Source organism: Bidens hawaiensis, unplaced genomic scaffold (assembly GCF_021521415.1).
Source record: "Bidens hawaiensis isolate Kalapana, Puna unplaced genomic scaffold, B.hawaiensis_p1.1 tig00003219_1, whole genome shotgun sequence".
NCBI classification, from domain to species: domain Eukaryota; kingdom Viridiplantae; phylum Streptophyta; class Magnoliopsida; order Asterales; family Asteraceae; genus Bidens; species Bidens hawaiensis.
Window position 1 is genome coordinate 928,913 of NW_027491175.1, and position 14,296 is coordinate 943,208.

The window sequence follows — 14,296 nt, forward strand, 5'->3', positions numbered from 1 at the left end:
ATAATTAAGTGTGCACCCATAATTATTTAGATCGTCATATAGTTCACATGGTTCGTTCCTTTGTGGGGTTTAAAAGACATATTTATTTTGAAATCTTAAATATTAGAGATGTAAATAAAATCTGTTGAATTTTACCAATATTGACAAATCCAATAACAGCGGTTGAAAATTCGGGGGTTGACTTTTAAATAAGAAAGAAAAAATGGGATAAATAATTGAAACAACTAAAATCTTAAGATATATACCGAGGTGAAAATAACAGTTCGGTTTAAATAAGTAAAGACGATCGAATAAATAAAATAAAATTTAAGGTAAACAATATGAAATGAGATTTGAAGTCAAAAGTCATCAAGGTAAATGTCAATGTCTATAAATCAAGGTACTAAATAAAATCGATTAATGAACCCGATAATGAGGACTCCGATAAGGGTAAATAAGGAAAGAAATCCAAATAGTGAGTACATGAGGCTGGGATAAACAACGATACCATTAGCAATAACATCGCACGATGAGTTTCATACGCGAAACAAACTTGAGGTCATAAGTATTTGAGGATATGATTGCGTGAAATTTGATAACATGAGAATTAGGTGAATTCTAAGGGGTGACATAAGCATGTATCAAACACAAAATCACAATAAGTTTTGCTTAACTTGGCAAAATCATTGAAGAAATGTATCAAAATGCGATCACGGCTTCTATTGTGAAACCATTTACATAATCATGATTATAGTAACGGTTTCCAATAGCGTCACACTTGCGGACAGCCACATATAGGCTGTTGGATGAGTAAATGAAATGATGTGAAAAAAATGCATAGAATTGTGTTTTGCTTGAAAAGCAAAATACTCGAACATAAACAACATAGTCATGAAAATATCGTTTAAAAATGTAAACGAAATTTTTAGCGAAAATGAGGTTTTGAAAGCAGTACACAAATTGTTATTGAACGACTTGAATTCGGTCATGAATAATCAAAAGACAAAATGAAATCTCATGTGCATAAAATTACCATCGAAACATCTCATCAATTGAAAAGAAAATCGTAACAACAGTGAGACTCGAAGAAATGACAAAATATGTAAATCGTGTATCATATACTCTTTTGAAATTATAAAAGTAACATCGAAAATGAAGTCTCAAGTAAAGTCGTTCTATCGTTTCCAAGAAAATGTATATAATAACAAAGAATCGCGGTAACGCGTAGTTAGAGAGACATTTAAACTGAAAATTTTGTAAGTTAAATTGTTAAAGGAATTTTGCATACGTAAAGTTGTTGTGATGATAATGAATCATGAAAGAAATGATGTTTGCGATAGTAAGAAGTAAAAATTTGCATAAACCATTATCGAACAAAATTAATTTTACAATATTTAGTGTATGAAGCATTTATGAGTGTGTCCCAAAAAGGATTTGTAAAGTCTTGATCATTGAGTTTATGAAAAATAATGAAAGTTGTAATTTGTTATTGAATAAATCTCTAATTCAACATTCAAAATGAAGCCTCGTATTTATGAAGTCATTATGGGATTATCACCTTAGGTGACAATATTTATAATTCTTGAAAACACGTGTATAATTGTTTAATAATCTTTGAAAACAAATCCTCATAATAAAATTTTGAGTGAGTATAGTTGTCATGACAATATTATATTCTACAAAGATGATTTATAAAATATGGGTATAATATGTAAATCATTATCCTTGAAATAGTTTATAATTTAAAAATGAATATTTGAGCACACGTGGTCGTTGTAAATACACTAGTTATATATATATATATATATATATATATATATATATATATATATATATATATATATATATATATATTATATATATATATATAGGGAATGGATCATCCAAGAAGTCAGGTTACAGCGAGAAGTGCGAGAAATCAATCAAGACCATTGATTATGTGTAATCAATGGATTAAAAAGTTTATGGCAAACTTGTAATTATGAAGGTATTAATCTACCAATATTTTAATGAAGAAGGGTAGTTTAGTATTTGTTTTATAGAATTTTCAAAGTGAAACTTAATTCATTAATAACATTTACTTGTTATTATTACTAACTAATAGAAAGTTACATTTAAATTTTTTTAATTGTCATTTTTTAATTGATGTTATTTGTCAAACTAATGTTAAACAATATAATTTTAATCAAATACTATAATATCTTCAATCATATTTCTTCAAATGCGTTAAATATTAAATATCGCCAACGCAAATTTATATACTATAAACACATGCATATTAATGTATTGTGTAGGTGGAATCACGAATGTGTATTTGAAAATTTTACAATTGTAGGCTATTAACATGATATGTTATTTATTATATGTAGTATAATATGAAAAATAAAAAATAATATATTTTGTAAGTTCATATATTTAAGGTGTATTAGTATTTCTAATTGTGTACGTGTGATTATTATCGTTTGTAGGTTCATTTATGAACTGTGTAGGTTCATACATTACTGTGTAGGTGATATTTTCTATGGTGTATGTATAATTTTTATCCTGTGTATGTTCATTTATGTGTTGTATAAGCTCATGTATGTACTATGTAGGTTGTATTTCGAATTGTGTATGCTAAATTTTATTCATGTGTATGTTCATTTATGTACTGTGTAATTTGGCGGAGCTATTGAATTTAAGAACTATTATTTGTATAAATGTATGAAACTTAAATTATAAGAAAAAAATAATATTGATAAATCAACAAAATTGAATTTGATAAAATATAAAAAAAAAGAATTTAATATAAGTTGATTTGGCTATATTTTAAAAAATAAAAAGAAAAATTAATTATAACTTCTCCAAACATTATGACTTACCAAATATGAAAAGATGCACCATTTACTATAACACCCTTATCATTAAATAAATAACAAAAGAAAAGAAAAAATTTGATTGGTTGAATTCATTTCTCGCACTTCTCGCAATAAGAAACACTTATAAATTTCTTTATATATATATATAAAGAAATTTAAGGGAAATATGAAGCTTGCGTGTGTATGGAGAGGTTTTAGGCTTCGAATGGTGAATGGTTTGAAAATTTGATGAAGAGTGAGTGTGTTTCGGGTGTCTTGCGTAGTTGGGTTTTCTTGAGTTGAATTGATGGGGTTTATTGAGTTTATGTCGTTTGAGTGGGTTAGGCTTAGATGACTTGTGTGAGTAATGGTTGGGCTATTTGGATGAAGTTTGCTTATTTGAGTTCGGGTTAAGTTGATGGGTTGGATAAGTCGATCTTGACTAGTTTGGGTTGAGATTTGGTTTATACATGTATTTTGCAAGGAGTGTTTGGGTTACTATTTTGGTATCAAACTCTATGGTTGGATGGAAACGGTGTGGCGACATGGTTTGTGATTTGACATAGCATGGGTCGAAGGATTTGAGTCATAGTTGGGTAAACTTTGGTTTGCATATGTTCGAGGCATTTGTCAGTGCGTTTTCGGTGTCTTCGAAGTATCAGGATAGTGAGTTTGATAGGTTTTCATGGCGTAAAAGTGTCGGTATTTAGGGATTTTTGTTGGGTTGAAGTTGTACATCTTGGATTTGCATGGGGTTTGAGTTGGTGAGGGTATACTTTTGGATGTTAGGTTTCGTTCATTTTGAGGAAAGATTTGGTTGGGTGGGAAAACTTTTGAAGTATAAGGATGGTTTGGTTTAAGGTAATAGTTCGAGATGGAATACGGGTGTTTAGAAGCTTGTGGTTGCGTGTAGGGAAATTTTGACTAGTAATAGGTTCTAAATTGAAAACATCATAATTTATAAATAATGATTGAAACATTCATGAAACTTTTGATAATAAAATTACAAATTAATATATATATATATATATATATACACACGAGAAAACGGAACTTTCGTGAACCACCATGGGTTGTTTGCTTTTAGCAAACTCATGTTTGTGAAAAGGTTGTTATAAATAATTAGATAAAGTTATTTAGGAGGTTCCTACAAATGTTTGAAATGTAAAGTTTTTTTTTATAAAATACTGAGATTTCAAGTTTGTGAATCACACAATTTCTTTGCTAAAAATTTTCCACTAAATCGAGAGTTGTTACGATACGTCGGGTCGGCTTAAGTTGTAAACTAATTTACGAGAAAATTTTGAAATAAACCAACCCGCGTAACGTAAATCGTTCTTGAAATGCTTAAAATTAAATAGTGGAAAATATCACGAAAAACTAAGATAATAAAATTCGCATTTAAAGTTTGTTGTATAAATAAAAGTCGATTGCCATGATGAAGCAAAATAAATTTTATAAAGATCAAAATAAAATTTTGCTTATGAGAAAAATAAAATAATTAAAATGAATGTCGAAATTTGTTATGAGATATCAATATGAATGATGAATGTCGTTTTAGGAATACAAATTTGCGTAATGAAAATATTTTTACCAAGTTCGTTATTTAATATCATATAACGAAAAAAATAATAATATCATGGTAAGTTAAAAGGACCGGCATTGTGAATCGAGAAATCGAAATAAACGACATCTTTGTAAAAAAAAGTAGAATTTCTATGAAGTTTTGCATGAGGATTTCAAGACAATTACAAGCTATAAGTTTGTGAATTTCTTGAAAAATCAAGGTAAAACTATCTTAAGAAATTTAAAACAAGTTGAATCGTATAATGCTAATTTTATTTGTGAAAAGTTATAATGAATCAAAAATTTCATAATGAAAGTTATGAGAAAAAATTTGGGTAATGAAAATCTTACTATGTGTATTATATAATATAGTGTGACTAAAATGTTGTAGGAAATTTAAATAATCAATATTGTAAAATGATAGTTCAAAATAAACGGGATTGTTATAAAAATAATTTTTTTTATGAAATCTTGTATGAGAACTTTAAAAACAGTTTAAAATTTATATAATGAGACTCTACTTTATAAATCAAGGTAGAATTTATCAATAAACCTTTAACACGATGAAATTTATATGATAAAATTTTTGTTTGTAAAAAGTCTTAATGAACAAGGATGGAATATTGAAAGTCATTAGAAGTAATTTGAAATATATTAACTTATATTGAAGAAAAATCACAATAGACGAAATCTTGTAATGAAAATAATAGGTTGAAATCAAAATGAAAAATAACTTAACTATGTGAAATCAAAACGTATGAGAATTAATCATAACAGACAAATAAAATTATACAAATGAGAATTTTGTGATTGAGGATTAATATGATTAAGTAGAGGAAAATTTATTCAATTCTTTGAAACTTGTAAATAATGTCTTTGTAAGGCCCCGTTACCGGTGCCTCACTTTAGATGTTGGATTTACTCATAAACACAGCTTTAAATATCAGAGTTAATTAAAACTTTCGCGGAATAATATTAAAAGTCAACAATTCATTACAAACGTGCATAACTTGTCTTTTTAAAACTTAACATAACATATAATTTCAAACATCATAACAGATCTTCAAATATCAACCTCTTCCAATCCTGCCATGTGTCTCCTTCAAGCTAGTTGTTGCAATCTATTCACCTGCGCACATACTAAAAGTCAGCTACGCTGAGTGAGTTTTAGTTAATCAGATAACTTACTTTACACACACATATACGTGCCCGAAGGTACGCATTACATACTTAACATGTTCATCATTCCTTCATATACATTCATAACTAACCTTACATTATAAAGAGCATTTCGCCCTACATACCTCGAATATTATTAGGGTCTGGTACCCTCTATCCTCGGATATTATTAGGGTCCGGTCTCCCTTCTTTCTCGGATATTATTAGGGTCTGGTACCCTCCATCCTCGGATATTATTAGGTTCCGTTACCCTCCATCCTCGGATATTATTAGGGTCTGGTCTCCCTTTCTCTCCTACTATCATGTCATACCTTTTCCATGTATATAATTATAAGTTTCATACATACATACATCATTAATCCATCACATATACAATCATATCGTCAAAACGTCACCTGAAAGTGCATGCAATATCCGAAGATCGTTCACTCACCGACAAGCTTTCATTCACATTTAGATATACATAAATAACATAAAAATCATACATGGCATAAACTTACCATTTAATGTAAGTGTATTAACAATCACATCGAGTATGCACACAACCTCGAAAACATAACAAGGAACGGGGCTAGAAACTCACCTGAAAACGGTTACGTTCACCGTTAATTGTTATTCCTTTCCGTAGCTACGCGCGACTAACTGTATAAAAATTACACGTATCAATTAAAATTCACTACTCATATCGCGTTTCTAGTCTAGTTATAACCTTCAACGCACGGGGGTTCGGGGGCAGCGCCCCTGATAACGCGGTTCTAGGGGCGGCAGCCCCTAGCGGGGTCCAAGGGGCAGAGCCCCTGGCTGGGGTCGAGTTGCCAGGTCAGCTTGGAAAAATTTTATTTCCATTAACTGTCTTAACACATTTTCCATTATAATTTTAAATCCTTATTTAATTTGCTAACTTAAAAAGTTTGAGGGCTTCTTTGTAATTAAACCACTATTTTCTAAGTCCAGGGACCATTCTGTCATTTTATTAAACTTTAGTTCATCATCCAGTCCTTAACGAATTGAGGTTCATTCGTTACTTCTGTCTCTCATAACGAATTGGCTAATTCGTTACTTTATAACGAATTGACCTTCATAGAGAACTGAGCCCTATAACGAATTGGACCTTATAACGAATTGAACCTTTAAAACAAACTAGTCCTTGTAATGAATTGGAACTTATAACGAAATGGTTAACGAATTTGCTTAACGAATGAAACTCATTCGTTATTCTATCTTGACGAACTGACATAACGAATCAGCCTAACGAACCAGAACTCATTCGCTAACTCTTCGTAACAAATTACTTAACGAATTCGTTACACGCGCGCCTATGGTTAGGTAAGAATGTCAGAAAACATTCTCTGACATCCTTACTTCGTACTCGTCTTTCAGGCGCCGCCGTGCCGGAAAACCGGCCAGTGGCCGGAAAAGCGGATTTTACCCTATTTTACACCGTTTTTCACCATTTTTGGTCCCGTTCAATCCAGATCTGAGTTAGGGTGACCCCTAAGCTCATCTTTGCTCGGTTCATACCCGATTCCACTCAGATCTCGCGACTTGAATGGTTTAAAGGTGTCGGCTCGTCGTTTCGTGACTAAATCTAGCGGGTTTGGATCTATACAATATCATACTATCTTTACCTCGGGTTGGTGCTCGAGTTTCTTGGTGATTTCGGCTTGAGAGAGGAAGTAGGATGAGAGAGAGCTAAGTGTGTTTTTGATGGTGTAAGGAATGAGTGAAATGGATGGATTAATGCATAATTGTTGTTTATATATTATGGGTCATGGCTTAAGCCCATGGTCTTTTCTTCTTTCCTTTTTAACTCAAGTCCGTAACTCATATCTATTTAACCCAACACAAGCCCGACTCATAATAACTCACAACTTATTTTATTAACTGAAACGAGAAAACGGGATGTTACTGTCTTAAGATGTAAAGGCGGAAAAATCGTGCATGAGCCACCATGACTTGATGTCCCGACGATAAATCTTAAATAAAATGAGATAAAATGTGGAGTCGAACAGGTGCACGTATCACCGCGTCTTTCATGTTAGCGACTCAAATCACGATAATAACAACCAATAAATTTTGAGATACAACGAGATGTTAAAACACTAGTCCACGTATCACCATGGCTCTATTGTTTCAACACCAAAATTTGGATGGCGACCGGAACGATCGCATTCGACAACTTAAAGTGGTTGTCTCATATGAGACAATCTTTAAGGAGATTTGAAACAACGGGATCCAAGTTAAGCTCATGATCCATTAAACACAATAAAAACTAATGTTTTTTTTTGTGGTAAGGTAAGGATACCTTATATTGTTACGAGAGTGTGTGTATATGTATATTTACGATTTGTTGAAATAAATAAGTATATAAATAAGTAAGTGTAATGAACAATCGAGTAGAGTAAACACGTATAAGAAACACGTATAAGGACCATAAAGAATAAACTATACTAGGTTGTTACGTCTAACCACATATCCTATAGTCTTGTGGCTCTGATACCAATCTGTCACACGCCAACCAAAGGCGGCGGAACATGCCAGGGTGCAATGGATTGCCCAAAACACAAGAAACTATTAAAGTGACAATATTAAATCCACTCATTTAAATTCATAAAATCATAAAGAGTCACATAACTTGTTCATACAAATCACCAAAATTCAATCATAACAAATAATATATTGTTCGTTTTTCTAATATCTTAATAGTATTGATAACTTTTTCCTTCAAGTCCTCAAATCAACCTAGAGTCAAACCTGTAACATTGCATAAAATAGAATTTTATCAACACAAAGGTTGGTGAGCAATTTCATAGCTTTGAACAATAAGTATATAATAGGAAATTCCACAACTTGTATACAAAACAATAAATAATAGGAACAATTTAGATAATGAAATCATTAATAAGAATACATTAACGACACCTTGTTATAAGAGAATACCAAATAGTCTAGGATTTATATGAAATCGTTAATAAGAATACATTAATGACACCTTGCTATAAGGGGATGCCAAATAGTCTAGGATTTATATGAAATCGTTAATAAGAATACATTAACAACACCTTTCTATAAGGGGATGCCAAATATACTCGGATTTATGAATCAACCAACCAAAAGCGGTAAAAACATTAACATTTAAGCATGTAAGCATATAGCACCAAATCGAGCATTTATTGAAGTAAAATATACAATAAAGTTTGTGGTTTAAGACTCAAGTATAAAACAATTAGTTTGAATAAGTATACAATATCACCCCCAAAACGAAAAATGGAAAACGGGGGATGAAAGTACTCACATTCAAGTAATAAACTTGATCGGTAAAATGACGAGTAACCGGAAGGATGAGGTTTAACGAGCAAATTCTAGATGAAAAGAAGTCTTGCATTAGAAAGGTTGCCTAGGAAGTCTTTAAATAAAATAAATGATAAGAAATGCAAACAATTTAAAGTTTAAGGTTTAAAATGTAAATATTTAAAAAATTATAATAATAGTCCTTTTAAAAATATAAGTTTGCTCGAAACCGGGTTAAGGTATCTAGCCCTTAATCTTACTCAACCTATATTAAGTAATAAGGTGGGTAAAAATGCAAGAATACAAGTCTCTTTATAATATAGATACTAAAACGGGTTTTAACGAGTGTTCGGGTTATTGGTTCGGGTCTTGGTAATTAGTCAAACCCAAAGTCAGCTTTTCAATATAAAGAATGTTATAAGATAACTCAATAAGACTTAACCAAGTATGTAGTTCTATTGTTTTAGAACTAACAGCGTCCGTTAAGAGAGTGTTCGGTTTCGTTGGTCCAAACTTTGTTATAAGATCAAGTTTGATTCAACATCCCAGGTAGTTTAAGAAAATAATTAAAATTAGTTTATAAAGTATTTTTAAAGAAATATACAAGTCTTGATAGCTAGAAACACACTTGTGTGTCTTAAACGAGTGAAATCGGGTTAGTTCGTTTTGGTTCGGTTTCCATCTCCGAATAAGATCAAGAATGGTTACTACATGCCCAAACATCAAAGAATTTGTATAATAATTTATGAATGATGATACTTAAGTTTTACAACCAAAAAGTTAACAATAAAGTCTTTAAACGAAAGTTCGGTTCTCAGTTCGGATCTTGTTTCAGGTTAAGACCGAGGTTAGATTCTACAAACCCATAACCATAGAACTCATAAAAATGATTTTAGAAACTTATATCTAACATAAAACATGTTTATACAATTATTTAACAAAACTAGTAAACAAAGTTCGGTTCACGGTTTAGAGCTATTTACGGTTAAACCAAGGCTAGTCTCTACAAACCCATAACCATGGAACTTCATAAATATGATATACAAACTAAAATGAGCAGAAGTTAAGCATGGTTAATATGTATAAACAAGTTATATAATTATATATATATCAAGGACTACGTAAGTCCTCCATGTAGCCTTACCTTACAAGGCCCGACACTCCACCAACCGAAACTGGAGAAGTGACCACCAAAGGTAACAAGGTGTGTATATTATATATATGTTTTATAACAATCTTCAAGTATTAATGAAAGCTAACAAGTTGATTAAAATGAAAGACTATGGTTTGTTTGACTTTGGGAAGTCAATGTGCCAAGAACATGAAAAACAACCCTTAAATCTTTAGAATTTGAGAAAGATGATGAAGTGTGAGCATGGATTAATGAAGCATGAGGGTGGGTATAAATAGGATAAGGTTGAAAGGGTTAAGCATGAGGTCTAATGGGTAAAAATTTGGATTGGATAATAGGATATAAACCAAAAAAACAAAGAAACTGATCTGAAGCTCTTAGAGATACGCACTGGGGATTTCGCCACACCCATCGCATATCTCTATGGGGTGGGTGGCCAGATCTCCAAACTTTGCAAAAATGGCAGTTTTGGCCCTAGAGTTGTTTTAAAGCGTTTTTAAGGCATTTTAAGGACCTAAATGGATATTTTTGAGACTCGAAAAAAATGAAACAAATATGTGACATACAACCCATCATTTTGATTATTTTAAAGGTTTCGATTTACAAAACGGGTCGGTTTACATGATAAACAAATACAAAAACGAATACACGATTGACCCGAAATCAACGAATGTCACAATAAAACTCAACTCATACTAGATTTTTTGACGATATAATCTCGAATAGCTTGCATACGGTTCGACCCGTTTACACCCTCTTTCTGAGTTTATATTTATCGTCCATTATTCATATTTTAGACCAAACCCATTTAAATAGTCAAAGCAATCAACATCGAAAGAGATGATCATCAAATCATTAATCTATTGTAATAGACCCTTGAATACAATATGCGCCTATGTACGCACAAATGTAGGTATGATAATTAAACTAGTAATAGTTCATAATATATTATAAAAATGTCGACAGACGCACCTACACCAAGTTTCCAACCATTAACTACTAAAAAAACACTCCTCTCAAATATAATATTCAGTTTTGGTCTATTCAAAACTTCTACCAGGCCTGTCATTTTAACCATAACTTGAAACCCTACCCGAGAAAGCCTATCGTGTATATGGAAAAACACTAAACCGAACTTGAACTGTAGTAATTCAGTTTCGTTAACGGTTTTATTTTCTGGGTTTCGGGTCAACCCGAAAACCCGAATAAAGTATGCGTCAGGTGTAGTCAATTCAATTCACATTCTTGTTTAATTGTTATCTGATGCAGGCCCAAATCCTTCCCAACCAACCTAGCTGAACAAATCCTTGGGCCATCTTGAAGTTTAGTTTGCATTTTAGTCATGTTATTTAATTTATGTTATTTGTTTTATGTTATTTAATTATGTCACATGTTAGTTATGCATGTAGTTTGATCATGGGGTTCACGTATGTCCATGATCCTAAAGATAAGGTAGAGTGGTTAGTGGAGTAGTTGTTGCATTGCATATTTATATTCATGTAATTTGCTTTTGATAATTAACAAGAAAATTGCCCCAAGCTAGTCTTTCCTTCCTGTTATTATTCTTGGAGTGTTGCCTACTCTACAGGCACAACATTATCCTAAAGTATATTATGGCTTGACATGATTTCAGTTGCTAGTAAGAAGCATTAATTAATTTATGGTATTATTTTCTTTGCGTGGTGGATCATTTGGCGGGCTCGGAATCAGGGCCGGCTTCAAGAAATAAAAAAAAGTTTTGGGTCGAAGGCGAAGTTTTTTTTGGGCTTTAGATAAAAGGAGTATTTTGTTGGGTTTAAACAATTTAATTTTTATATGAGTTTTCTTAGTTATAATTTGAGTTGTGTAAAAAAATTTTGTATAAAAAATATGATTAAACATGTCTCAAATGAGACTAGAAACCCATAACCTTTTGGTTATGAGTAATACTCCTTTACTACTAGACCAAGCTAGTGGTTATCTTATTGAGTTTAAACATTAAATACACATATTGTTTTTAATAAAAACACATATAATTTTTTTCTAAAAAACTTTTCGGGCCTAGCGTGGTGTCGGGCATGTAGCCGTCGACCATCCAGCCACCCCTAAGGGCCGGTCCTGATCGGGATGAAGTTGTTTTTTAAACGAAAGTTAGCAGAAAATATCTCATTTTCAACTCTCTTCTTATTTACTCATTTTCATGGATTACAAATAGAGATAGTAAAAATATTATTGATTGGACGTTGTGGCTTAAAATTCTTCTTCTTGTAATGTAACTGATTTGTTGTTGTTACTAGCTTTTGCTAGTTTTGGTTTAATAAAAGTTGTTTAAAAAAAATTTATCCCAAAAGTATATTTGGTTCAGTTAGCATTCTCTTCAATTTAATTCACGACTAAATGATTGTTTTATAGTTATTTCCAAAGAATTTAAGACTAATAAGTACATATTTAATCTCACAACTCTTCAATTGTTGTCTACCATTGGGATAATTTTTTATTTACGTTCGAGTGAAGATAATTTAAAACATTCTTTTCCAGTTTTCTCAGCCAAATTTTATAAACCTGCCTCGGATAATCCAAACCCAAAAAAACAAGAGACATAAGAGTCGGATTTGAACATTGTATTTAAATTTTTCATACCCGAGAAAAAATAAAACCAGAAATATCAACACACAAAACACTTTGGTTCCCAAATCACCTCAAATTTGATATTTAAGTTCCATTAATTAAGCAATTGGCCGTTTCGTTTCGTTAAATGGAATGTGATGGTTTAAGACTTTCAGATTTTTATGGCCTCAGGTTCTAAACCTGATTTAAGAGAGCTTTATCACAATCATAGATTTTTTTTATCAAATGTGTTATTAGGTAATATTTTGTCTCAAGAAAACTCTCTTGGTTATTGTATGGATTATGGAAGGTTGCTTTTGTGCTTTTTTCCATAGGGGTTTCTTAAAAAAAGTTGCATCACTTCAAAGTTAAAACTAATAAATTGGAGGTTCAAATTAGATCATGGGGTTTTCTTATATATTAGTGGGTTTTCTCATGAGAGAGGAATGAAGATAATTGACGAGTCTGTGATAAATATTAGGAAAAATTACAGAAATAGACAAGTTTGACCAATAATTTATCAAAATAGACATGTCTATTTAGCCCACATCACTCCAATCATTGGTTTTTTAACAAATAAACAACTGACACGTCACCGAAGCCAGCTAAGGCGGCTAAGCCTTAGCCTCCACTTTATGGGTACGGAATTTTATAAAAAGTAAACGGGTCCCACCTTTAACCAATAAAAATTCGACACGTGTCAAAGGCGGCTAAACTTAGCCTACATCTATTGGTATTTAGCCGGCATACTTGACTCTTAGCCAGCTTCGGGATACGTGTCTATTTAGTTAGCCGGCTCCAAATATTCCTTCTTAGCCGGCTCCAACTCGGCTTGTAAGCTAAGGCTTCACTTAGCCGCCTTTAATTTTTTCATTTAGTCGTCTAATTTTAGCCGTCAAAATTGAATATTTTACCAACCTTATTAAATATTTAGCCGGCTTCACTTAGCCGTCTTCGTAGTCGGTGTAAATTTAGCCGCCAAAATTGAATATTTTACCAACCTTACCAACTCTATTAAATATTTAGTCGGCTTCAATTAACCATCTTCTTAGCCGGTGTAAATTTAGCCCCTAAAATTAAATATTTTACCTACTCACTTAATTATTTAGCCGGCTTCGTTTAGCCGCAATTTTTTTCTCATAGCCGGCATGTTTTAGCCATCGGCAATAAATATTTTACCTACCCAAAATTAATTTTTCACCAACCATTTTTATAAAACTATACAACCATATTCCCTACATCTTATAAAACCATCTTCACCCTCTCAAACTTTTTAATTTCTTATCACAAGATACTCATTTTTTTAAAAAATATGTTTGTTAACGTCGTCGTTTATAGTGGTGGGAATTGGCATGTTGTTGATCGGGTTGTTGAATACCTTCCGGTTGATTTACACTGGGATAAGAAGACGACTAATTGAAGCCGGCTAAATATTTAATAGAGTTGGTAAGGTTAGTAAAATATTCAATTTTGGCGGCTAGATTTACACCTGCTAAGTGAAGCTGGCTAAATATTTAATAAGGTTGGTAAAATATTCAATTTTGGCGGCTAAAATTAGACGGCTAAATGAAGAAATTGAAGGCGGCTAAGTGAAGCATTAGCCTACAAGCCGAGTTGGAGCCGGCTAACTAAATAGACAAGTATCCCGAAGCCGGCTAAGAGTCAAAGATGTCGGCTAAATAACCATAAATGTAGACTAAGTTTAGCCGCCTTTGACACGTGTCAA